Source organism: Rhipicephalus sanguineus, chromosome 9 (genome assembly GCF_013339695.2).
Source record: "Rhipicephalus sanguineus isolate Rsan-2018 chromosome 9, BIME_Rsan_1.4, whole genome shotgun sequence".
Classification (NCBI taxonomy): Eukaryota; Metazoa; Arthropoda; class Arachnida; order Ixodida; family Ixodidae; genus Rhipicephalus; species Rhipicephalus sanguineus.
Window position 1 is genome coordinate 18,017,295 of NC_051184.2, and position 27,326 is coordinate 18,044,620.

Consider the following 27,326-nt stretch of genomic DNA (forward strand, 5'->3'; position numbering starts at 1 on the left):
CAGCGTCGTGAAGTCAGGCGAGAAAACCCTGTCGGGGACCGCTTGTCTCTAGGCCTGCTGAAGAGAGGACGAAATTGATTCAAGCACCGAAAAGAACACCGGGGGTGTCACTTGTTCTGAACATCGGCGAGTTCAGTCACATGGTTCGAATTTCCTTCCTTTCGCGCCAACGCAAAAGGAAAGCTCGCCTCGTGGAGCAACTTGTATAAGTTTCAAAAGCTTTTCAAACCTTTGTTTTCTCGGTCGACGTTTTTCTATATGTCGCCCCTTTATCATATGTCTCATGTCGTATCATATATCATATCATATTATATCATGTCATATTACATGTCATATGTCTATATGTCTCCCGACGAGACTAATTATCTTTGAACCATCGATTTCATAGCAGATACATGGGCAATGCAAAGTGTCGCAATGCGTTACGAATGGTTGTACAGTGATTATTGAGCTTTTAAGCACAAGCTTCGAAGCAAGGACAAAAAACAGAAGAAGAAATAGCGCAAGCAAAAAACATGCCAGATGAAAAATGAGAAGACTTTTGTTATTTGATCACAACATCTGTTCATGAAATACGGGGAGAATTTTTTTTTTCCTTCTAGGATCCGGTGATGGAGTCTAAAGGCGGCTGAAAAGCGTCGTTGAGCTGCTCGCACGGATGCCAAGAACGTGTCGCGTCATGGAGGGGCCGTTGCGAAAGGCCGGCGTATCATCACAACGCCGCTTCGTCGCTAAGGCTTCTCGATGGAGTAGCGAGTACGAAGGCCACGCCTGTAACCACAAGACATGACCACGGTAATTCCTTGGTCGGGTTAGGGATTCTCGTTAATCGTAGAAGACCTACGGCTCGAAACATACTGATACGAGATCGGATGCCGTGCCCCTTCATATATGCGGTCCGCGATCGCGCAAGGTCGCTTACAGAGCCACGAGTCTTGTCCAAGTCGCACACATCCTCGCTGCCTCTACCGAAGACAGCGTTCGTTTAGCACTTGCGCACGACATGTGGCGTGCCGGCGGTATAAGGCTGCCGCAGAGCGTCCTTCACGCTAGACGAAGAAGCAGCGAGGCACGCGAGACTGTACGCGGGAGTATAGTGGTCAACAAACAGGGCGACGAGCGGTATTATAGGACATAAGCGAGCAGGTCAGCGCCAGAATGGTGACCGGCTGTATCAGGATAGGATTATTATTATTATTGTTTGGTACATAAACACAAACACACGTACAAATAAAAACAAGGAAATAGGGAGGACGCAGGCTCACGGCTGCCATCCAGAGGGGCAAAATGCCTGCCTATAGATTCATTTGGAAGCAGAGATTGATAGGCATAGTAGGTGAAGGTAGAAGGGAAGAAATAAGAAAAAACAGTAAGGAAATCAAACAGGAAACAGAGACAAATGGAGGAACATGAAAAGGAAATACTGTATGCAAAAGGGATGCCAAATCACTCAAATCTGTTTCGTGACGGAAAGTTAGCTTGTACACGATGGTCCCGGTCGCGTCGAGACGCGCACCCACTCGGAAACTGGCAGTCGTCCATTGCAGCACACCTTAGGCCAAGCAGACTATATTTCTTTAGCAGCTAACTGAATTGCGCAGCTGACCACCGGTTGTCTGACCAACGCATTACGCGGCCAGCCCAGCCCAGGTCAGTTTTTTTTTTTCTTTGCCTAATGTTAACTATAGTGCATCCGCCATCCTTGTTTGATCTTTCATCGAATCTACTATCTTCTGATCTCTTAATGTTACGCGTATCATTTTCCGTTCCATCGCAAGCTGCAAGGTCGTTAACATTTCATTATGTTTCGCTGTTATCCTTCAAGTTTTGGCCCCATATAATAGAAAGGGCAATATGCAGCGATCGTAAACTTTTCACTTTAGGGACAGCGATAAACTGTTTGTCATAATTTTGGAATGCGTGACGCATGCGCTCCAGCCCATCCTTATATTTCGGCGAAGTTCCTTTTCATGTGGATACCAGCCTTTTAGAAATTTAACTAGATATATACTGTTGCAATGGAGAGAGAAACAACATTTATTTTAAAAAGTGGTTAATTTATACCGTTGCACAGATTCCAATCGCTAGTCGCTAATTTTGGACTATTGTTATTTCGCGAGGCTATTGTGCGTTGTCCTTGTCTTCAGCATAATCATTTTTATGCAGCTGATAACTCCAACGAGTTCAGTAGGATGACGAAATAATAATTCGCAGAAATATAAATGGAATCAGCTCGCACAAAGTAAGAGTAAATTGGAGTTCACTGGGAGAGACCTCTGCCCTGCAGTGGTCTTCTCTCTCTTTTTCTCAGCACCAGTGACACGGGCCAACCATTGACACCGAAAAGCAGCGATACTTATGCAATGCCAGGCAGAACCTTGCCTTTCATTCAAATTGTACGGTGAAGGAAAGAAGATGGCTTTTAAGGGATCGTTTTTCTTTGTTAGACACAATATTAATGAGAAATAGCAGACAATAATGCCACGGAAAGTATAGGAGATTTTATTTGTAATAATTGGGATATAAATGTGAAGAAAGTAAAGTGGACGACAAGATAACTTGCCGCCGGCAGGGACCGAACCTGCGACCTTGGAATAACGCGTCCGATGCTCTACCACTGAGCTACGGCGGCGGTCATCCCCTCCGTCCACTTTATAGGGTATATGTGTGCATTTAAACCTAGGAGTTTTAGTCAGCGCCGCTCGCAGCCACGGCGGCGAGTGTGGAACACTTTTTTTCTGCCTTTTTGGCGTCACGTAGCACGTGCTCTTTTTACGAGCTGGCAGCTGACCAATATTCCCACGCATACTACCTGAAGGCATCAAGTCTGCCAGAACGAGACCCTTGCTATGAATGAAGGAAAGAAGATGGCTTTTATGGGCTCGTTTTTCTTTGTTAGACAGGACACTAAAGGCAAATGACAATTTATGTCAGAGTGAAAGCCCAATGTATGACAACTTCTAAAACCGCAATGTTATCAACAGCAGTGCCCTACTTACCGAGAAATTAAGCTAAATCTATCACACGATGAGCGCCACGAGTGGGGCATTTTCGAAGTGATCCCGATGACGTATGGAAGTCGGCCTACAATAAATCACTAGTAATCAAACTAGCAGCAGTAAAAAAAGAATATTCCGAGCATCAAAAGACGTAATAAAATGCTGTTTGTTCGTTTCCGCTTGATTCATGGAAAACAAAACCTCCTTGGCGTTGCCATGGGGAACGGCGCGCGTGGTTCAAAGGTTCCGTTTTCGCCGAACTGCGCCTCGCCCGTCTCAGTGGTAGTTTCGGGATCGCGTACTGCCGTGCGTGTTTTGCGCGCTCGTGAAAGTCGCTCTGACAGAAAGTTCGACAAGATGCCGCATGCGTGTGATATTGCCGGATGCCCGAATGGTGCACAACGCCAGTGCTGCAGCAAGGAAACCGGTGTGTCTTTTCACTGGGTGCCGCGGAATGAACCCTTACGCTCGAAGTGGCTTAGTGTCATGCCATTGCGCCAGTATGCTAAACAGTCAAAACCTCTGCGTGTGTGCTCGCTTCACTTTCGTACTGAGGATTACGAGACCAACCGCAACTTGGTGAAGGCTTCGAATGTGCCCATCCGAGCAAGTCTTTGCCGCAGCGCCGTTGTTGCTACTGTGGGACCCGCTACTTCCGCTCGGCTGCTACTAGTGTCGGCGGCCGCGCAGTAAAAGCGGGCAACGTTGGGCACGGCAGCAGTGACGTATGAAAGTCGTATTTTCAGGCGGGAGATTTGAAGCGCGCTAACGCGATGCGGACCACTAAAAACGTGATTCTATTTCAAAATAAGCAATTCTTTGGCACAAAAGCAGCACTACGAAGTTTCTGGACCGCTATTTCAACAATCAACGTCGACTTAATATTTGCCTTTAGTGTCCCTTTTATGAGAACTAGCAGACAATAATAACATCTCCTACCTATAGGATAGGAGGTGTTATATAAATAACATCTCCTATAGTTTCCTTGGCATTATTGTCTGCTAGTTCTCATTAAAATTGTACGGTGGTAATATACGCGGCGCTTATTCTTAGGTCACGTGATCCCGAGCTCTCGAGGTGCGAATGGACTCCCTCGGTATGCAGCTTCCGACAGTGCTTTCAGAAGCCCCACGTGAGACAGCAGCGCCATGCACGGCCACTCCCCGAACGACGGGCAGTCGACCCAGATTTCAGGGGGCGCGCCGGGCGTCAACCCGCTTCTGCGCGACGACACTGAACGCCGCCGACGACAGGCCGAGTCGAGCAGTTTGAGCCGCAGAAGAAAAGCCTTTCATCCGGCTGTGTATATATACGCATACGCACGGGTGCCGTTAACCCAGCGTTTCCTCCTCCTCCCCCACTTCCGCCCTCTGCTTCCACTCTCTCCTCTTCCTCTTCCGCTGTTCCCCGCCCCCGCGCACGTGCGGATGTGATCCATTATGGAGAAAGAGTGTCATCTCTGCCGCCGACGAGATGGGTCCTTTCGGCAGCGACTTGGAGATTGCAGCGACGATGAGAGATAAAGGACCTCTCGGGCACGCCTCGCGGCCGGTTTGATGTGCCGCAGCGGAATCAATCAGTGGCTGCTGATGACCGCCGAGCCGAGGACCGGCTGTCGTCTCCGCCAGACAGGGCTTTGAGCCTTTAGAAATAATAGGCGGGAAGTTACTCGACGCTGTTAGGGTCCTGTGTACAAAGTAGTTCAAGCAGAAAGAGAGGGACAGATGAAGAGTAATTACAGGGAGGTTAACCAAGCAGATGCTCAGTTGGCTACCCTTAACCGGAGGAAAGGGAAAAGGAGAATAGCAGATATAACAAAGCACCAAAAAAGAAGAGTTCTAAAAATAACACAGGAGGCAGTAATGTTAACACGAAACACGCGCTAGCAGTTCGCAAGCGTTCGTGTGGTCCAGTCGACTTTCGAAGGCACAATAAGACTTTTGTAGCGTTATCCATGTAAATATGCGTAGGACCAAGGCCTCAAAGAGAGTTTAGCTTCTCACAATGCGCGATGCACCAAATCTATTGCTACATGGCCAGACAGACCGGAACTTGTAAGCACCTTGCAACATTCGCTGTTTCTAAAGAGCACCATTTTAAAAATACACGGCGACTACGTCCTTTTTTCTATTTTTAATGAACTGAAGACATTGGCATATGCCACATTTTAAGCCGCGTCTACTTTTTAACCTAAACTATACCCAATTCAAAAACCGTAAAATTATTCTTCCTAATGCAACAATCATAAACAAATACTAAAATCGGCAGTTTTACGATAAAAATGTAAACGTAGGCAGATGTGCGCACTCGCATTCCTCATATATAAGGACTTACCAAAAGCAGACTCAAACTAGGTCATGAGAGTTAACTCTATACAATTATACAATTTCTCGCTACAGACAGCTGAGACCTGGACATTGATCGACTGCCGACTTTCTCAATCTCTTAAACCTTACACAATTTCGCCATATAGTACGCCAGCGGAAATATAAAAGTTAGCAGCTGAATATGTGAAGCGGCACACTGTTTGAACTTCGGATTACTTAGTGTTGGGTACATTTTTAAGCGTATATATTGGATACCAGAAAAATGAAGGATAGAAATAAAGGATGTTTTTCTTTCTTTCTTTTCTAAGTCAGTGGACGTATACATTGCAACCAAGTGGATATGTAATGTTAAAAGTGGGATTGACTGTTTGATACATCGCTATTCTCTTCGTCACTATTACACTTACGGAAATATTTTTCTCCTTTAATCAGTAATAAAGTCCGCCTCGGTAATAATAATAATATCTGGGGTTTAACGTCCGAAAACCACGATATGATTATGAGAGACGCCGTAGTGGAGGGCTCCGGAAATTTCGATCACCTGGGTTTCTTTAACGTGCACATAAATCTACGCAAGTACACGGGCCTCAAACATTTTCGCCTCCATCGAAAATGCAGCCGCTGCGGCCGGGATTCGAACCCGCGACCTTCGGGTCAGCTGCCAAACACCATAACCACTAGACTACCATGGCGGGGCAGTTCGCGTCGGTAGTACAGTGGTTACAGTGCTCAACTGCTGACCTGAATGTCGCGGATTCGATACCGACCGCGGCGGCTGCATTTTCGATGGAGGCGAAAATGTTTGAGGCCCGTGTACTGTGTTATGTTAGCGCAAGTTAAGGAATCCCAGGTGGCTGAAATTTCCGGAGCCCTCCACTGCGGTGTGCCTCATGATCATATGGTGGTTTTGGGTTTGACACGTAAAAACCTATGAATTATTAATTACTGATAAAGAAATGAGGCTCAGCACAGTTGCCCACTATTAATATCTGCTCAAAGTTCAATGTTGGCATCCTATAGCGAGGTTCTCGTATGTTTTTTTCGATCACACATACGATCATACCGAGAATGGTTTGACCTAGAAGGAAGGATCAGTGCCAGATCCACAGCTTCGATGCGCAAGTGCACTGACCGAAAACTCTCCCATAAAACGAGCAAAACAAGGTTTCAAGAGCGCCTCGAAACGACTCTCCCGCGGCGGTCACCCGCCGCGGCGAGGTTATTTCGGCGCTCGAACGACCGTAACGCACCGTAAAAACCGTGGTCAGTTGAGTAAAACAGCTTGACCGAGGCATCCTTGCACTCGAGCTATCCAACCAAATCCAGGACAAGAACGATAGTTGCAGCGCCCACGAGGAAAAGGCTACACCACTTCTAGACTATATATACACGCTTCTGTAGGTGTAACGTGCGATGCGTTTTGTCATGCTCTTCTTTTACGGAAAGCTCCGTGTGATCTTGCGTCGTTCCTTTTATTGCGATAGCAATTATATGGACAGTCTCGGCTGAATTTTGCCGTCGCCGTCGCCGTCATTTACCGTATATGTATAAGTATGTATATATATATAAAAGCCCCAAAGAAAAATAATTCAGAAAAATGCTCCCGAAGCGCGGAATCGAACCAGGGACCTCTTGCTCCGCAGCGAGTGGCGCTAGCCACTACGCCACGAAACGCAGATCCTCCACATAGGTAACGGCGAGCGTTATATACACCCCATTTACCGCTGGAGGACTCAGAGACGGCTGCGCTGATAAGCGTTTCTTCATTACCAGCGAGATGGCGTTAGGAGAACGACGGGCGCATTTAAAAGTCGTCGGCGAGCTCGCTCGCTACTTCTTATTGCGCAGGGAGAACTTGCCCTTCCGCTGTCTGCTCGCGTGGTTTTCTGGTGGTGAGGGGAAGAGGGTTGTTTCAAGCTTTCACCGTGGTATCCACGTTCATGTTACAGAGCGTACGGAAGTCACTCGATCTCAAGGGACACCGCTAAACGAACAAACAGACGATGAGCGCGAACTATCAAGTGTCACAGCTCGACACTTGAAGCACGCTATCTTCGCTGCTTCGGCCGCCTTTGCAACAGGAGCGCTGTTCAAACTGAGAGTATCCATTGGCGAGCCTCACTTCGTATAGCATTAGTTTCCTGCTATCGCATTCATTGCTTCGCCCTTGCGGCGAAACTGTGACTTTTTTGTCACGTTTTTCCACACGGTGCCTTCGTACACATGTAAAGTCGGGAAAGTCATTAGTATTATCGTCTCCACTGTGCTCGCAGGAGAACCCTCTGTAGGCACTCTGCATCGCATGAGCTACATCTGCCAGTAGACTATGGCGCCTCTTATTTCACCCCTTGTTCCCTCCTTTCTTCCATCTTTCTTTTCCCCTTCCCGCGTAGGCATGCGCAGGGTCCTGCATAACGATGAGCGGGGAGGGGGGGGGGTGTTCTGACGGGGCCACTTCCTACTCTTCCCCACCTCGCCGCCTTCGGCGCTCATCAAATTTCAACTACCATATTTCGTTTCCAAATGAGGCAGGAGTTCAGCGTAAGACGGAAGCTTGAAGTGATGAAACAGTTTTCATCACGGGATGTCGCAGAAGCCAACGTTTCGACAAGGGGTCTTGTCTTCTTCAAGGTGATATCCAGTGATTTTCGTGATATAAGGGTTTCAAATCACAGATTTTACTGCAGCCGCCCTGTTATACGTGGGACTACAGCCAGGCAGGCGGCTTTCTTCTGTCGTTTGCACAGTTGGGAACACAGTTCTCAGGTTCCCCGTCATCATTTGAACTGACAGACATGAGCCTTTCTGTGCTGCTTGCAAAATGTTGAAAGTTGCATGACTGAATTAGCTCCTCACACCCTCCCCTCCCTCGAAGTGCGCACGCATGTGCCTTCGTGTCTTTTCTGCGCGTTCTCTTCTCCTGTGTACTTCCTCTCTTTTCTAAGTTTTGTGGCAGGAACACCGAGAATGCATAAATAGATCGAGCTATTGACCCGCCTAACACCTCGTCCCAAAGCGATGAGAGCAGAAGACATTTACGTAGAAGAGGGAAAACGAAGCAATAGAAAGAAGTAACGTTACCAGCTAATAGCGTGGCGCGCAGATCACTAGTCGAGCGTGCTCTTAGGCGCAGTGCACGAACTAGACCGAGCTCAGCTCGCGCTTCAAATGCGAGGAACCGGTAAAGTGGTGGCGCTGCTCACACTCCTGCGAACCTTTCAACCTCCGTACTGGCGGCTTGGGGGAAACCCATATGAACCGATACGCGAAGCCACCGCGAAGTCGCTACTCACGAGCCTGCCGTTGCGGTCGTCGTTAATGGTCAACGTTTTCTCCGTAAAAAAAAAATAATAATAATAATAACGTGCACGCTCAGGTCTGCCGGGGTTCGTAGTATTGTCCGATGTAACTGTTTCCTCCCCCTCCTCCTCCCTCGAAAGACTGCGTTTCGCTCTCTGATGGACCCGCTTTTTGAGGTGCATGGGCAGTCACTCTCTAAAAAAGATCGTTTGAAAAGATAAACTTTTAAAGAGTCTCTTTTACCAGAAATAGTGCTGTGAAACTTATGTCCTTGCTGGAAAGAGAGGGGGAGAGAGCCTTGAACGGCAGAAAGGCCTGAGTGTAATGCCTTCTATTCCACGCATTGGGGGAGCAACATATAGGATACGAAGAGGAAGGAGAGTGATTGTATGGTTAATAATAAAAATTGTTGGGGTTTTACTTCCCAAACCCACGATATGATTATGAGGGACGCCGTAGTCGAGGTCTCCGGAAATTACGACCACCTGGGATTCTTTAACGTGCGCCTAAACCTGAGTACACGGGTAGATCTAGCATTTCGCCTCCACCGAGACGCGGGCGCCGCGGTCGAGATTCGAATCCGCGACCTTAGTGCCAGGAGTGGAGCACCATAACCACTACTCCACCCCAGCGGCTCGGATGATGGTATGATGAAGTTGATGAAAGATGTACTTTACACTGTCTTTGTGGAACGTCAACATGCACGCTTCACAGTCTGTGCCCCTTCCAAGATTTCTCCAGTGTAGCTAGGAGACCGTCTATTGCGTGCATTATTTTTGCTGCAGTCCGCGCCACATTGTGTGTTGCTGAAGATCGCTGATAGAGGCATTTGTACTGCAGTCGGCAACAACAGGCTGGCGATGACGACGATTGACTCGTATAATTACATCTCGATTTGGGAACCCCACGCAACAACTATTGTGGCCGACCACTGTCACCTGAGATCGCCGGTTCGAGTCCCATTTAAGCTTGGCGGGGGTATAATCCGATCAGTCCTGATCACGAGAACGAAAACTGCCTGCTACTGGAGTATGGGCATGTTTCAAGGGTGTGCATTATATCGATTGAGCTCTTTTGCGTAACGACACACTATCCCGTCCCTCGTAGTGTCACCTGATGATATTAACCGGGCTAATATTCTCAGGTGTGGGACACCTTTTGATATTAGTCGAATTAATACCGAATTCAATGTAGCGATTTGGTATGACACGCGGACAGAACTTTAACAGGCAAAGCAGTTGCCAAGATTTCCAGTTAGATAATGATAAGTCATTTTGTCAACGATAGGAGAGGCGCAAGACGTGCACAGCGGTTGCGCGCAACATATCTGGCTGATCTGTCCTCCACAATTTGTATCACCAACTCGCTCAATAATTTGTATCTTCATTTGCACCAATTAAGTATCACTATTAATATTACACCTACGATATTGATAACCACCACTATTTAGCTGTCACCTTCTTCTGCCCAAGAATTTTGATTAGTCAAAACACAATCATTGGGCACCCTGAATGAGGAGCAGCCCTGACGTACACTATAGCATAAACAAAGCCGTTTTTACGCACGCCTATAGCTACAACACCGGGACTAAAGGGGCACCAAGGATCTTATTGATTCAGCCTGAGCGCTCCTTGTCGGTGGATCCAAATACATCCAACGACCGAAACGGGCGACGGTGGTACATACACTACCGCAGACGATAGTTCTTCCTTCGTCGCTGAGCTCACGAGGGTCAACGCACGCACAACGCTTCTACTCTTCACCCGTTTCATCCCTCTCATTCTCTCCTCCCTTCGCATCACGATCTCTTGACACCCCTGACATCGCCCGTGTCATGGCTTTTGTGTCACGAAGCCGCCCAGCCAAAGGAAGGGGAGGCAATACCCCTCCTTCTGGACGGATATTGCCACTTCCAAAAGATGCAGGAAAGGGTGTCGTCTGTCTAGAGGGCGCTTGTCAGTGGCGAGTGTTTGTTGTCGGGGCTCCCCGCCGCCATTGTGGGGCCCGACACGCCATGGAGAGTGTCACGAAACCGTGAGCAGGAAGGCGACCGATCGGAAGGACAAAAAACAACACCAGCCCAAGACAGTTGTTTATCACGAGAGCAGGACGGCCCGACGCGCAGGCATTCCAACATTGTTGATCTTCGTTGTGTGAAAGAAGCTGCAGTACGCCCGTTAATTAACTTACCACGAATGCGGTGACATGCGGGATTTGTACTTTTCCGCGGTGTATAAGTTTATAGAATCAACATCACTAGTAAGAATGTCATCATAAATTGATGCTTGAGAAGGATTTAACTCCAACGAAAGGGGAAAAAAACCGTCCGTTCCTTCCTTATGACCACGCCAAAGGAACGAGCAAGGACGTGAAACTAGACTTAATCTTAAAACTAAAGTTTTACGTTTAAATTAGTTAGTGTGTTCAACGGCAAAATAGGCGATAACGTGGTTTACTGAAGAGATCAATCCTTGTTATAATGAGCAATAGAACTAGGGGGCTTGTCACAGTCGCAAGACCCACACACATTCAGTTAGGCGTTGACACCTAAAAATGAAAGCAAGCAAACCGGTGGACTAAATCTGCTATAACACCTAGTCTGAGCAATGCGAGGACTATGGAAATTAAAAAAAAAGTATCATGATCTCTTCGTTTTAGTCTCAGTCATATGCTAAACGCGACTACTGTCACGTCGAAAGCTCCACCAGTAGGCTGAGCCCCGGGCTGCCCGACAGTTGTGCAAACAGGAAGAGAACTAGAGGTGCAATAGCACGAGAAAAAGCGATCTATAGTTATTCGCTATTTCATTTTATTTTGTGTTTTTGCATTGTTCTAATACTTAAAAACGTCCACCAATGCTTTCCATATATGCCTTTCGTACAGTTAATGACACGCATACGCGAATGCTGTTTAAAGTTATTCTGTTTATCAAACTTTTCGCTCTCTCGGTAGCAAAGCAAACGTACAATCTACAGTATTAAGTACACAGCACAAAATTTTTAAAAAGTTCATCGCGCCCGCAATCCTGATTCCAAGGAAAACAAACACGGTATCTGAGAATTTCGTAATCACTGGCAGAGAATGCTCGCGCAACCTCAAACGTGTTGCGTTACGAAAGACAACCGGTTGGAAAGTTTCAGACGAGTCGCGCATTTCAGTGTTTCGAAAGAATGCCGAGGCCGCAAAAGATTTAACGGGGAATGGCTTTGCCTTGAATCTACGACGCCGACGAGTAACGAATAGATGCATTCATGGAGCGTAAATATTCAGATTACGAGGTTGACCGCCATCGAAGGGCGTTCACTCAATACAGGAATCTATCTCACTTTAATGCATTCCCGGATACCATCAGCGAGGCGTTGCGTGTAAGGTCCCCGTAGTCTGACTCACCGCTTCATTTGCATATAGATAGCCGGTGGTAGCACGTTTGTCAGTGGCTATCAGAAGAAAGCGCGCTATACACCAAGGGCGGATGAGCGTGCTGCACTGTGTCCATTCTATAGACTAAAGCCGTGCAGTGACCTTGACCTCAAAGCTACAACTGGCGCAGGCCAGTCACGTTAACTTTTCGAATCTGACTGTTATGTAGAAGAACGTTCGTCCTCAGGACGAATCGCTTCAAAAGCGTTGCTGCGTTTGCTGGGAGACAGATTGAAAAGCCGATTGTAATTGCATTGTATACTGTTTTCGTACGTTAATGGAATGTTGACAGTGTCGTAATGACCTTGTGGCGCCTTCACCGACTCTTCTTTCTTTCTTTCTTTCTTGTTTCTTACCCCCTTTTCTCGAGTACAATGTCTCTCTGCTTCATGAAAAAAATCATTTGATTGATTGATTGATTGATTGATTGATTGATTGATTGATTGATTGATTGATTGATTGATTGATTGACTGACTGACTGATTGATTGATTGATTGATTGATTGATTGATTGGATCGCATACACATTTTGATCAAATGCTTGAAGACCATTCACTGAAGCCTTAGTGATTGGCCAGTTGGTCAACTTACTAGTTAAGCGAGTAATCCACCTTCCGACTGGCTTAGTCGAGGGCTGGACAGCTAAGTTAGCCTTACCGGATGAACTAAGGTCATTCCTAGCTGCCATTCCTAGGTGCCAGGAAATCACAAAGTATTTTCACGTGCGACCTGGCCCCCATGTGTTTACCTGTCTAGCGACAGAATGCAATCACGACTGCATGACTGGGATTCTTTCGCACAGTCATGCGGAAGTCATGCAGCACGCCTTAAGTGCAACAGAGAATCGGGCTGCCAGATAAGTCTAGCAGTTGACGTGTATAGCGCGTGCATATATTGTTTACAATTTCTTGCCGGTGTCTATATGAATACAGGCCCTTAGTATTATAGTCACACATAATTATTAATACCCATTAAGGTCAAACCGCGCGAAGGCCTCGTGTATACAATCGTCATCAAGGAGTAATGAGAAAATATATTACACTGCGCTCCAACAACTACGGTTATCGCTCCTGGGGGCACGTGGAATCACACCTTGCATACTAGAACAGCCTCGTAATACGGTCGGTATTCGGCCTTTCTTTCCCATGGCCTCGGAAAAGGGCGTGCTTCAAGAGCACGAGGCCGCAGTTTATCGAGTACGCTCTCCTCGTGTGGCGGCATCGCAGCTTACTATTCCGCCGCCAGGGGCCATCTCGATCACGATCGCTTAGAGCAAGAGGCGCTTCACGGCAGAACGATCGCGAATACTTGTCGTACGTTTTAAGGCTCGGTGTTTTCACTCGGCCTTCACTGATGTTTAAGTGTGAGCGTATGACCAAAAACTTATTATGGGACTCTATCGCTACAACCGCAAAGTGGCAGCAAATTCTAATGGGCTATATGAAAGCGAACAGAAGATGGGGAATGGGTCGAGGGGCCCGTTTTTTGTCGACACGACCACATCACCCCAACAGACAACGAAGCTAATTGGAGAAGAACTGCCATTTGGCCGAGTTGGATACTGTTGAACATGTCGGGTGGACAACAGGACAGAGATGAAGAAGGGACACGAGCACCGTGCCCCTTCTTCATCTCTGTCCTGTTGTTCGCGCTGAATCCACCCAACATGTTGAAGCTAATTGGAACATAGGCCCTTCGGTTTACTTATACAGGATGATGATAACATTACGTCACACGTTCTACCCACCCGTAGCGGTCGCAAGCTGATTGCGGCCTGCATGGTAGGAACAGTTAAGCGTATAAGACACGGTTACGTCGCCTCTAGAAAACACGGACATAGGTACCCCCTGCGTTCTTTGTTATTGTTTTTGTGGCCGTGTTTGTCTATAGACTTGAGCCTTTTTGCTGAGACATTTACTGTACACAGCTTAGCACAGACAGAGCAAGAAGGCAGGATGTCATAGCGGTTGTGGTGTCCTTTGTGATTTAATACCGTCGCATTCTGACATGCCAATTGACTTTCCGATATGAAATATTTTGACAGCTTTCAAGTCAAGTTGGACCGTCAAGTCTGATCAGCTCGACGTCTGAGAATGCAAATGTTACCCGCCGCGGTGGTGTAGTTGTTATGGTGCTAAACTGCTGAACCGAAGGTCGCGGGATCGAATCCCGGCCGCGGCGGCCGCATTTCAATGGAGCGGGAATGCTAGAGGCCCCTGTACTTATATTTAGATGCACGTTAAAGAACACCAGATGGTCAAAAATTTCCGGAGCCCTCCACTATGGCTTCCCTCATAATCATATCGTGGTTTTGGGACGTAAACCCCCAAATATTATTAGAATGCTGCTGTTAATGTTTTTGTGGTTGTTGTCAACTATGAATGGCTCAAACCTAGTGCGGGAGATTGACCGAGACTCGTGCGAGTTAAAAGAATTATTCAGATGTGAATTGTGTCACTTATGACAGATCATATGCTGATCGAAGTTAAAGGTAAAACATAAGTTTAAAAATTTGGGAAAACGAAGACAGGGTTTCTTTCTTGTTCGTTTGTTTGTTTTGTGTTTACTGAAGCAAGAACATGCTTTAGCAACCTTCGTGGATTGCAAGACGCTGGCACGTTGTTCTCAGGCGTCCTGCGACGTCAGCGTGTCGATGCTGTGTTTGACCTCCAGTTCAAAGCAGCCAAACCTCTACTATACGCTTAAAACGCCCGCAAGTTGCAAGCCCGAACATAACGGCCCACACAGGAACAATAGCCCCGCAGCTCAAGCGCAGAAATCGTTACGCGCACTGCGGTCCGCGTCGTGCACAAAAAGCGGAAATCGATTCAGACCGCCATCGAAATGCGTTTCCGAACTGAGGCTCCTTAATGCGACGCCTCTTACGAGTCTGGCCTGGACGCGTACCCAAGCATGCAACCTTGAAAACCAATCGTCTTTGAGATACGTGGAAGCCAGACCGCTTACGGGCCTCAAGGCAGAGAAAAAAAAATGAAAATAAAAATCGAAAAAGGAGGAAATTAGAAAAAGAAAGCACCGTCGAACGATATCCCGATGTCTAAATGGCCTCTTTGGGAGGCTGGACCTATACACAACTTTTCCGTTTGTACTGACGGTTGTTTCATGTCAGGGCAATAACGATGGCGTATAGGGCGCGAGTGTGCAAGAGGGCCGAGAAAGCAGGAAGTTTACCGCTACACTGGTCTTCCTTTCCTGTAGGAAGGTAGTCGAGCGGAGAGCGACTGATGCTACACCAACTCTCCCGCATCAAGCTACTTCTGCGACTGATGAACAATCGTAAGGTAAAACACAAAAAGAAAACGCAAACATTTTTTTTAAAGAATTGGCACGGTCACTTACGCATTCGCCTAAAGGGCGAGACAGACGGTACGATTTTTCATGCGATTCGACGTCCGACACGGCGGAGGGGCAACCGGAATGGTGACCTTTCATAGCGTCGTACAGCCACCATACCCTCTCCCCCACCGCCGCGTCGGCCGCCGGATCGCATGGAAAATCGGACCGTCTGTCCCCCGCGACGACTCGAGGCGAAAGCCATATCCGGTGCGACATTTTTTGCCGTGTACTTTATATCAAGCGAACGCCGTTTTTTTCTTTTTCTTTAGTCACACGAACGCCACAAAGACGACGTGAACGCGCACCTCGCGAGGTCACGCGATATTTTTTGCTTCACCTCTCTCGCGTCGGCTCTTCCTTAATATTCACGTTCGCGTCAGACATATAAGGCTTTCGCATTAAAGTAAAGCGGTAATAGAGGTTGAATCGAAGGGGACGTAGTGCGCGAAACAAGAAAAATTCACAAGGTCCATTATACATTCACCTGAGACGACTCGAAGACGAAAGCCATCTTCTTTTTCTTATCAGTCGATGTTTTTGATCGACCGAATGCTTTCCGCATATAACGTGGTTTCGCACTGCATGATCAAAGGTACCTGACCTGGTTTTGCACTGCCTCCGTGATCGGCCCACCTTTGACCAAGCGATGATGTCATGTGATGACGGCGTCACGTGACGTCCCGTGATGTGACGTCATGATGGCGTCACCAATTCTGGCTTATCTGTGACGTCATGATGAGGTCATGTGGTTGAATCAACACGCGATGATTTTTCGCATCACTCGTGTTGACGCCGCCGACGCGGGACGACGGTCAATATTCGCGTTTGACGAGGCATTCAAGGCTTTCGCCTTAAAACCGTAGTAGGGCGGATGTCGGTGGACGTGTAAGGCAGAGCACAACGACATACATATATATATATATATATATATATATATATATATATATATATATATATATATATATATATATATATATATATATATATATATTATATATATATATATATATACGTACGTATACATGTACGTCGTGTCTCAAATACCTTCCTACAGTACCAGGGCCTGCGTGATACTTCCCATAACCCTTACATATATATATATATATATATATATATATATATATATATATATATATATATATATATAACAACACAGGGCAGATTCCATCCTGCCGCTTCTTGTTTTATCTACTCTGTGTTTGTGCTGTACCAGTATGAATTAACGAGGCCTTCATCTTTTAGGCCCACATTAATTCATTTTTTTCTCGAGAACTGCGCAGTAGTGCAGGCCACGCTTGATTGCTGAGAAGATGCTATCGTGTTTTTCTAAAGACCAGAAACAATGCCTCCTTGCTTCAATTGAGAATTTACGAGTAATGCATCAGTACCACGTTCGCTTCCGAGTTCGTGAAGTTTCAGCTGCTCCCGTTTTACAGTGTGTTACGCTTCCCCTAAGGTGCCGCATCGTGAAACCAATGGCTCGAATTCGAAGCAGAGTTACCAATCTCCTGCAGCACCGAGCGTCATGGGAAAACACCGCACCGAAGGAAGTATCAGCACGTGCGTGGACTCCTTATGACTCGCATTCATCGGAGAGCAGATATTTCCGCCTTGCGTAGAACGGCCAAATCGAATCGGCTGTGTTTTTCCTGGTAGCCACTTTCTCCACGGTGTCTCTTATTGCAGTGGCAAACCAAACCCGTATGCTATGAGAAACCGGCTATATCCGTCCCCATAGAAGACGACTTTCTTCAGATACGGACAGATTTGCGGATAAGCTATGCAAATTAGCGTGTTTTCTTGGAGGAAACTGTGTTGCGTACTCGAGACACTGACCAGAGATGAAGATAGCTGAGCGCAGGACCTATTTTCGGGACAGGCGCATGTCGTCCGCCATATCTCTTCGGCGGCCGCAACTGTACGGGAAATGCGCGGAAAAGAAATAAATCATACCTGACGAATAAAATTAGTTATCATCATTGATTTAGGGTTGTTTTACTAACAGTGATACAATGGAACATCTGATGAAATTCCAGTATCGCACCACAAAGCGCGTATGTTTCCAGGATACCTGAGGAGGAGAGGTTGAGGATATAGGCAAAGACGCTATTTCTGCATTGGGAGCACGGCTCAGCATGTTTGACAATACCGCCTTTGATAAAATCCTGGCTAACAACTGTTAAAGGGACACTAAAAAAAAAGGAGAAAAATATGCATTGGTAAACTGCGCTTTACAGTGCCAATGATACGAGAATAAGACACCTTTCGCCTGAGCCATACAAGAAATAAAGACAAAAGAAGGGTGGCGGATCACCCTAGAAGCTCCGACACAAGCGCGCCGTGACGTAGACCTCACTCCCACCTACGTCTACGTCAGTGCGTCACATCACAGGCGACGCCCGCGCTCAGCGGCTACCCCGAGTTGGTTACCCTGAATTCCGAGCCCGACGTGACGACTGGTTTCCTTCGCCTCTTCAGAAAGTAAACAAACGTCGCCCTGCCTGTGCACAGGCGGAACATTCCTTTCGAAAGAAAGAGGCGCAGCGGGACACGACGGAGTCAGGCTCGAGCGCCGAGACTGCGTGCGTGCTACGTCTGCGGGCCGCAGCTATAAGCGGCCTCGCATAAACAACTGCGGCACACGCACAGGCGAGCAGCGCCGCTCGCCCGATCTTCGAAGAGGTCGAGCCTTACATTTCCGACACGACTGAGAGAGAAAAAAAAGAAAAAAAAAAAACTTAATCGAGCCAGACACTCGCTGCCCGACGGGACTCAGTCTCTGCATAGGACGTACATAACCCCCCTCGGCCTCGCATTGCTTGTCGTACGTTCACCCCTTTTAGAAATAACGTTGCCAGACCGATGTCGAGACATGTTTGCTTATACAACGCTCGTTATAGATGCCTTGTCGTACCCCCTATACAAAGCGCCGTCCCGTGTTGTAGACCCGTGTCAAGGGCAGCGTACAGTACACTGGCCTCAAGGGCTGCCGCTTTGACTAAGCACGCTGTATATGAGCTAGCGGAACACGCGGATATGTGAACGTGACTTAAGGCGCGACGTCATGATGACGTCACGCATTTTGGCGACCTGTGACATCATCACGTGATGATTCTTTGCATCACTAATGTTGATTCCGCCGACGCGGGACGCCGACGGTCACTTTTCGCGTTTGATGAGGCATCTAAGGCTTTCGCCTTAAAGCTGGATCGTATGACTCGCACATAGCCGTGCGTGGGGTCCTGGGTTTAAGGGGGACACCATAGCTTTTTCACTGTCATGCTTGCACAACTCTGAGAAGCAAGTACAGTCTACGCTACACACCGCCGAAATGCGCGAGCGATCTGTCACCGACGCCTGTCCGGAAAGCGCAGCACACTACGGGGAAAATGAGAAAGCCTTATAATAACAAGCTGATGGCGCCGAGTCACCAGAGGCGACGCGCGTCTGATTGATTAACAGACGCCTTCGGCAAAAACTGCAATGACACTTCTCGCGTATATTCTGCGAGGTGATAAAAGGGTTAATATACTCGGCCGCCCACAGCGCGAGTTCTCATCTCTCTCTTGATATCATCTGTTGTGTTGTTTAGCTTGAAGATTGCAAACAGCATGCCCACATCTGCATTTCCTCTGGCACGCGTCCTTTGCCGGAAGCTATCATTCATGCGTTATGCTTTATTTTTATTGACGCCTATGTCGTTTTTTTCTTTACTGATGCAGCCGGCACAGTATACGGGAAGCCTGACTTTCTTTACCACCACGACCCCGTGACAATATGTGTCTGTAGAGCGCTAGCCTAAATAGTCAACACAAGATGCAATTCCCCTGAACGTAATCGTTTTGCAATGTGCGCGCATTGAAAGAATTTCGCGGTGGCGCGGTGGAATAATGCAAAAAAAAAATCACTTGTCGAAACGTTGGCTCCAGCGACACCGCATGTTCACGAATTTTTCGTTACATGTATTAGCGGTGATGCGCAATTGCACGGAGTGCGCTGGGAGTCGTTGGAGTGCGGCTAAGTGAAGACGAGTGGCACACGGCCGGTCATTTGTATTGCGATCGCAACAAGGGAAATGCTGTTGTTTTCAAACTTCTTCCTACCTCCTCTGATATTTCGTTGTTGTTTTTTTTTCTTTTGTGCGTGAACGCCTAGCAAGACATTATACCGAGAAGAAGCTCCGCTGCATCGGGCGGCGGAAGTGGGCGAGAGGAGGAAGAGAGACCTTGGTTCGATCGATCGTCCTTGAGGCGGCCCCGTTAAATCGGCCAACAGTGCGCCGTGCGTTCATGCAGGTACGCACTTTTCGCGAGCTATGGCGGATACGGCGGCGCGGGAGAGAGCCTGATGTCGCTACTAAATTACGCCACGAGACACCTTTCTTATTTTTGCAGGTGCAGCGCCGCGATTTGTGCGCGGAGTGGGCTGTAAATTGAGGCAATCAGGGCAGTCATTTCCCCCTTTACGACGTCGCCTTCCCGCCATAACAAAAGTGTGTCGTCATGTGGAAAGGAGCTCCCCGACGCTTCCACTAACGTGATACTTTGTAGCGCAGGTGTGTTGCAATAAGGACGTATTCTGTCGGCATAACGCGGAAACTTGGCGTACGCAAATTGAGCGACTCAGTTTGATTATTAAGGCGAAAGCCTTAGTTGCCTCACCAAAAGCGAAAATTGACCGTCGGCGGTGGAGTTGGCTCGGTAACTATATATGTAACCACTTGGTAACGGAGAAATCATTGTTCTCGCGACCGGTGTACCGTTTTTGGTGAGGCTTGTATATAAAACAAACAAACAAACAAACAAAATTTGTACAAGCTAGTGAGCTTAGGACTCAGATTTGTCCTTTAGGCTTTCATATTGTTTATGAAATTTCGAGAACTGACAAATGCAGAACAAAAAAAAAATCGGCAGATCCCACGCGTTGTGGGAATCGGTTTCATGCGAAGCAGTCAGCGAATAGTTATATGCTGCATTTCTTGGCTTTCAGCCAAGCGTTACGAGGTGGATCTACGTGTTTTTGTAAGTGAGCCGGTTGTGTGTACATCGTGGGCTTACCAGGAACGTCAGTGCCGTGTTCCAGCGCCAGTCCTGTGTTCTTTGTAGGTCCTTTTCTTGTTTTGCGCTACAATTTTTCCTACAGAAGTTACCAGGAACGTCGACTACCCTGGCGTTTAAAGGGTAACTTATCGTCTCACGTAACGTCAGCGTTAGAGCAATGTGTGAGTATTATCGAAACGAAGTGCAATTTACGGTGCGATGATATGAATTATATCATACGTAACTTTCGCTAGCGTATTCCTGCGGAGTCAAGCAACGCTTGAACATAGCTTGCTGAATCATAGGAATACAGATGCAATGTTGTGACACTGGAACCACGATTCACGTCAACCCGACATGACGCCTGTATCGCAGGAGTACATAAGCGATGCTTATTGCTTTGATACAAAATTAGATAGTCAGCACTGCAACTACAATTGACGTTGCACCGACATTACGCCTGCATGGTTTTTTTTTTTCTTTCAAAAGCAGTTTCAAGACCTGGTGTGGCTCTGTGGTAATAATAATATCTGGGGTTTAACGTCCCGAAACAACGATATGATTATGAGGGACGCCGTAGAAGGCTCCGGAAATTTCGACCACCTAGGGTTCTTCAACGTGCACCCAAATCTAAGTACACGGGCCTCAAACATTTTCGCCTCCATCGAAAACGCGGCCGCCGCGGCCGGGATTCGATCCCGCGACCTTCGGGTCGGCAGTCGAGAGCCATAACCACTAGACCACCGAGGCGGGGCTGGCTCTGTGGGTGAATACCTGACTAGCACGCGGAATGCTTGGGTTCGATTCATGCTCTGGTCCTGATTTTTATTCTTTTCATTCGTCGAGTAAACGCTGCCGACATCGGCTTTTCTTAACGCTCTCGCACTTAAATTACCAAAGTCTGTTCTCGCCGTTCCTGGGTAGATATGAACTGCCAATCACCCGTGGCGCATACCCGCATATCGTGGCCCATGGTATACGGGTATGTGCCACACGTGTCTGGACGAAAGGGTTGGACGACGCACGCGACAGGATTTTCACGTTATTCATGTCATGACCAGACAGTCATATTCGTCAAACCCCCTTACCCTCCCACGCCAATTTTGGTCAACACCAAGTTAAGGAGGTGATCACGAGAACACCCAGACGTAGGCGGCTGGATAGATAGACAGGTATGTCAGCGGGGACCAAATGATGGATTTAAGGCAAGGTTCGATTTCAAGAAGAAAACTGTATTCAACTGAAGTTACAAGTGAATCGGCGGGGTTACATGTGAAAGAAGAAAACGGGATTCGGTGCTGGAGCTCGTTCAGCTGCGTTGCTACGCGTTCCCGGCTCGCAAGCTCACTCTTGTTCTTTTTGAATGTCCGTCGATGCAAGCCTCATGGCAACAGCGCCGGACGAACGTGCTCAAGGCTCGAAGTTCACGTTTACGTAGTGTTGTGTTTCTTGTGCGGGCGCCGAAATGCTGCCGGTGAATTCGAGCGGCAGCCAGCGCTTCCCGGACCTTAGCCCATCGTCTTTGTTTGGGCGCCAAGCACGCATGTTGTAAACACAGCGGCCGTGTGAACTCGAGCGCCGCTGACAGATACGTAGATAGAAACGCTCAAAGTGCCTGAGGTTCGCTAAGAAATGCTTCGCATTAAAAAAAAAAAATGTCCACGTATGATGTTATATGTCCTGCAAGACGGTGACAATAATTAAACATTTACGTAAATTGGAGTTGTACATGACATCTAAAGCGGAAAAAAAAAATAATGTGTTAATGTAGAACCCACGACAAGCGCGTAATGTATAACCCGACAAGCGAGTTACTGCGGTATGCGTTCTGTTTTGACAATGTTTGCTCTTGGGCTTGGCGGGCAGGCGATGTTTTTTTTTTTTTTTTTGGGGGGGGGGGGGTGTCCGTAGCCTGCCGTTCCCCTCGCTGGCGCCGCATCTGCGCATGCAGTCAACACATTTTGCTCCGATCGGTCTGGAGATTGTCTTATAAACACATTTCCGTTTTTTAGACCTAAATCAACAAGGAAACCGGAGTTATCACCAAGACGGCGCTTCCTCTTTAACAAAATGTGTGGCTGGGACGCTGTTTCCCGGCTACGCAGTAATTTTCGGTGGTTGCTGCGTTGAAGCTATCTGTGTGTAGTGCTGAATACTGCCCTTGCATTTGTATTTGACGAGAAACATAAGGAGAGTAATGTCGCATAAAACATACATTTCAATGCTGCCTATTACAATTCTTGCAGTGACAATAGTTTTTTGGTAAGCTCGATGACATAATTTGGCATCTACGTCGCGCATATGCGAAATACATCTCGGAACTATCTGTCGAAGCTCCTGTAGCCACGTGACCATCGCGGAACCCCTAGACAAGTCATTTAGTGCGCTGTTACGTACACCGAAGTGAGGGCTTCGACGCAAAAAAATGTGGTCATAGATCCTGAGCATACCTGGTGTTTCGGATAACACATTCAGAAATTCTGAAACACCGTAGCACTTCCGAGGAAAAAAGAAAATTTGTTCAAAAGTAAATTGTCAGATCTTTGCGGATCTCCGTAAGTGTTAAAACCACGTTAATTAGTAATTATTTAGTATTCACTGATAAGCTTAAAAATAATTACTTTACGATAGACATTACGAATTGTGGGCGTTGAGCTCGCGAGGTATGCCCACTTGCAATGAAATCTGAGGATCGCACGGATTTTCAAATAACTTGCAGTAAGTGCACGCACTGTTCTTTCAGTTCCTTGTAACTGCATTGTAACTGGTTTTGTGCATTGATGCACACAAGTAACTAACAGCAGTGCACTTTTACCACAAGATTGATGGCGCGCATCTCGAAGTCCACACTAACCCCTCAGATTTGATTCCAAGTGAATATGAATCGAGAATCCACTAGCTGTAGCTCGTCACTAAAGGATGTGCACTAAAGAGAAAAACTGCTTTTCCGGCATTAGAAAATTACTCTTTGACAATGCCAAAACCACCACCCTTGCTGCGAGAAGACGCTTAGTAAGCGAGAAAACGCGCAAAAAGATAATGTGGGTGGTGACGCCACCTTGAAGTTCCCGCGCCATTCGCCGTGACGTCACAGATTTCGACGGCGTCCACTAAGGCCTTTGTAGTTCCTAATCGGTAAAAATGAAGCACATTGTCTTCTGAAGGGGGCAGAGACTCAACATACCAAGTTTCAGGAAATTTAGTTGAGCCAATACGGCGAAAATACGAAAAAAAAAAACACTTTGAAATCCTTGACCTAACAATCAACGATTTCGGCGGGAAACTTAAAAGTGGAACTTTTGGCATTGATTTTCTCATCTAATAATTGACCTATGGTGGTGAAATTAACGACTCTAGGGTTTTCAGACGTTAAATTATCAGTGTGAACTTTACTGATTCACTTTAGTGTCCCTTTAAATAGAGAACATGAGCTGCTAATCAGTGTGATTTTAACATTCATCTTAAAAGATTGGGCGTGCAAAAAAAAAAAAAAAACGGACACAAGAGAGAAGTCAAGACGCCACAAACGGTCGTTCGCCCAGTCGTTCCACATGAATATGCACCAACTAGCTCAGCTCTCTGTTATCCTGATTTTTACATTTATGAACGCCCGCTGCTCTTGACAGTTTACTTTTGAAGAAATTGTTCTTTTTCCTCGGGAACTGTATAGTCTTTACGAATGTTTGCATGTGCTGTCTGAAACACTGGGCACATAAGCAGGCGAAAGCTGCATTCCGACACGGCGCCGACGTCGCAAACTGTCATCCGCCAACGACGTGCACGCGGAGGCGGCATCCGCAGCAACGCTCGGCTCGGGAAGATGACAAAGGTCAGGCACGCTGCCGTTATTACCGCGCTGCTCGCGAGCTTCCCAGGCAGAGGACAACATTCAACATTGTCACAGCGCGCTCGGCCGTGAAACGCGCGAGGCAAACAGCGTGGAAGAAATGCGAAACGAACGAGACGACACACAGCTGTGTACACACAAGGGCAAAACCGCATATCCCGTTCTTCTCACGTGTCCTTCCGGAAGGTCAGGGTGCGACAACCCGAGTGAGAAAAAAATATGCGTCGCACGCCGCTTCTTGAATAGCGAGGTAGACGTAATTTATGAATTAGTGATTCTACTCACCTGATGGCCGCGCGGTCGTCGGAAGTGTGGGGAGAGACTGGTGTCGTCACACGAGTAGCGGCCACTCGGCGAGATGCGACGCGGAGAGCACTGAGCCGAGTAATCGAAACGTCTTCGTCGCTGAAAGCAACACTCACTCGACCATTTCTCTTTTCTCACAACGGAAATCGGACGAACGCAGGCGGATGTCACAAATCACGATACAGAGCGGGGAGATAGGTCGTTAGCTGGATGTAGTCAGGAGTGGGCTGTCGACAGATGTGGAGGGCGATCTTAAGAGGAACCAGAACGTCGAGGCGAAAGCGTCACATTCTTCGTTCTTCCTCTGTGACAACCAGATGAAGACGATGCTTGCACAATCGACGGTATATCGCCGACTTATCTCCCAGGCTCGCGATCACGTATAACAGCACGCCGTGCGCGAAACAAGAGTCAGTCACTGAAACACCACACAAGCGCACTACTACCACGCTGCGCGTGATGCGCGCAGCGCGAGAGTGCACGCCGCACGTTGCCTTCTACGGGCGCGGCGAAAACGTCAACAACGAGCCACAACTAAGCGGCACTGCCGCCACCGCGAACAAAAAAACACGAAACACGCGCTCTACACGGGAGACGAGCCTCGCGACAGCTCGGGCAAAACGCGAGGTCTCCGAAGTGCAAACACGCACGCACACGGACGCGCGCTGGGTTGTCCGTCGCAGCTTGTGCGGCCCTCCGTGAAGTCCGGTCTGGCTGTAGTGCACCGGCGATTTCCAAACGCACCAAGCGCCACCACAAGAAGAGAACGCCCTTGCCGCTCGGACAGCTGCTGCCTTCTCTGGGATGCGGGACTTCTTTCTTTTTCAGCGCCGCGGACGGAACGAAAGAACGCCCTGACCGGGTCTCGGGTTCTCCCCCCTTTCTACTGCGCGGCCAGCAGGCTTCGCATTGACGCTCTTCTCCGCTGCTTGCCGGAGGCTCTCATCTTCGTCTCGAAAGGAAAAGAGCGGCCTGGAGAGAAGAAGACAACCCTCTCCTCTCTGTCTCTCTTTCAATCATCTCCCCTCCTTTCCCTCTGTCCGCGCCGCGCTGGGAAACCTGAAATTGCACAGTGTCAGAGAGGAGTGAGATCCAGGGATATAACGCCCCGCACACCACTGTTTTACTCGCACTTCTGATGGTGGTGGTATTCCGCGCGTGTGAATCTCTTCAAATGGGCCGAGAAATGGGGAAGAAGTAACGCGTGCTGGGCACCGCGGTGACACTGGCGCAGTCGACAGGTTCTCGCATTAAGAAAAACACAACCGCGGAACTCCCTATCGAGCGGACGAGGAAGCTTCGGAAGTGGGAGCTGGGAGAGTGGAACGAACGAATACCTCTAATACGTTCCTCAGAACACACCACAAGTCCATACCCATACTTTTCTCGGGAGCCAATGGGGCATAACTTTGGTACTGCAAAGCGTTGCGCCACCGCGCGGTGTAGTGATGAACCAAAGGTCGTCGAAGAACAGCCGCGGATGCGAACAAAGGCTCATTTGTATTTCGCTCATAGGTGGCGCGTAAGGTCACGAATAACTAGTGACCGGGAAATGTTTTGACCGAGAACAGAAAAAATGACGAAAATCCGCCCAATCGTGCTGCAAATCCCTCCCCTTTTCCAACATGAAAACAGGGAGGCGATCGAGCGACTTGTACCAGAGAGAGAGAGAGAGAGAGAGAGGGGAATATCCCAGCGAAAACGAACCACGGAAGACTCGAGAAAGAGGTGTGCCATGTGATCACGTGTCTTTCCACCACGTGACTGGTACGATAAAAAAGAAAGGCATCAAAGGCTGAGGTAAAGAGCGGCGGTGGTCTCCGCAGAAATCGATGGCGCGCTCGCGTGCGCGTTGCATCATGGGAAACCTGGATGGGCCGTCGGCCAGGCCTGAAGCCGAGTCTACTGCACGTTCCTCTTGAAAAAAAAAAAAAAAGAGGAGAGACGCCGCACGGAAGTTCAGAAAGAGCCGCGCGTAAGCACGCTTCGTTTCTCCTGCGTGCTTATAGTTGTATAAGACGCCACCTTCCTTTCCCGAAAGAGGCGACGAGATCGCCGCCGTCCATCGCTTCCCAACTGGCTCCTCGACGCACACTCTTGCCGTCTTCGATGAGCTTCAAGAGCGGCTTCTACTACTTCGTGCTGTTCGTGATATGGTGCGCCATAGGCCTGTGTTTGCTCGTATTTGTGCGCTGGGTGCTGAGCTACTCATCGACCAAGTGAACGACGTGGTTCGTCGGCGAGCGGGCAACTCCGCGTCCATGCTGAAGTCGGCGACGACGGATCCCAAGCGGAAAAAGAGGCGCCGGAAGAGGACGACGAAGAAGATGGTCGACTGAATGGAAGCGAGGGCGTGCCTTCCTCCAAGGGCTGCGCTTGGTAGTCCGCTCGCGAGGACGACTGCCGAGACGTCGTCGATGAATAATACACACACGCTCAATAACCTCCAGCAGAAGCAGAGAGCCCGTTAGAGTCGTCTTGTGAACCGTTTGTAGTAGCTCACGGCGCATGGTGTTACTCGTCGGATCACGACGGTGAAGCTTCGTGCCCCGCGACCGGCGGTGTAGAAGTGTGTTTCGTAGTCTCGACGCTGGGAAGGAAGCCTTCGTCGTAATAATTTTCAATGGTGATAGACTCGTAGCAAATATAACAAGACTGCAGACTCTTCGCCGTCGTCTGATTTGTGGCCACAGGACGAGCAGTGCTCCCGGCGACACGTGCCAAAAGTAAG

General features: G+C 48.1%; 1 protein-coding gene across 2 annotated transcripts in view; it reads left to right on the plus strand.

The window, feature by feature from the left end:
* The window catches only part of LOC119404678 (uncharacterized), a 97,037-nt gene that overhangs the window by 59,611 nt on the left and 10,100 nt on the right, over positions 1-27,326 (plus strand). Inside the window, exon 1 of one of the 2 annotated variants that reach the window (XR_005186341.2) lies at positions 26,424-27,321. The exons of the other annotated variant lie outside the window; for it this stretch is intronic. The gene's annotated coding sequence lies outside the window, so the exon portion shown is untranslated. Of the gene's footprint in view, positions 1-26,423; positions 27,322-27,326 lie in introns of those variants that run through there. 2 annotated transcript variants of the gene reach the window in all.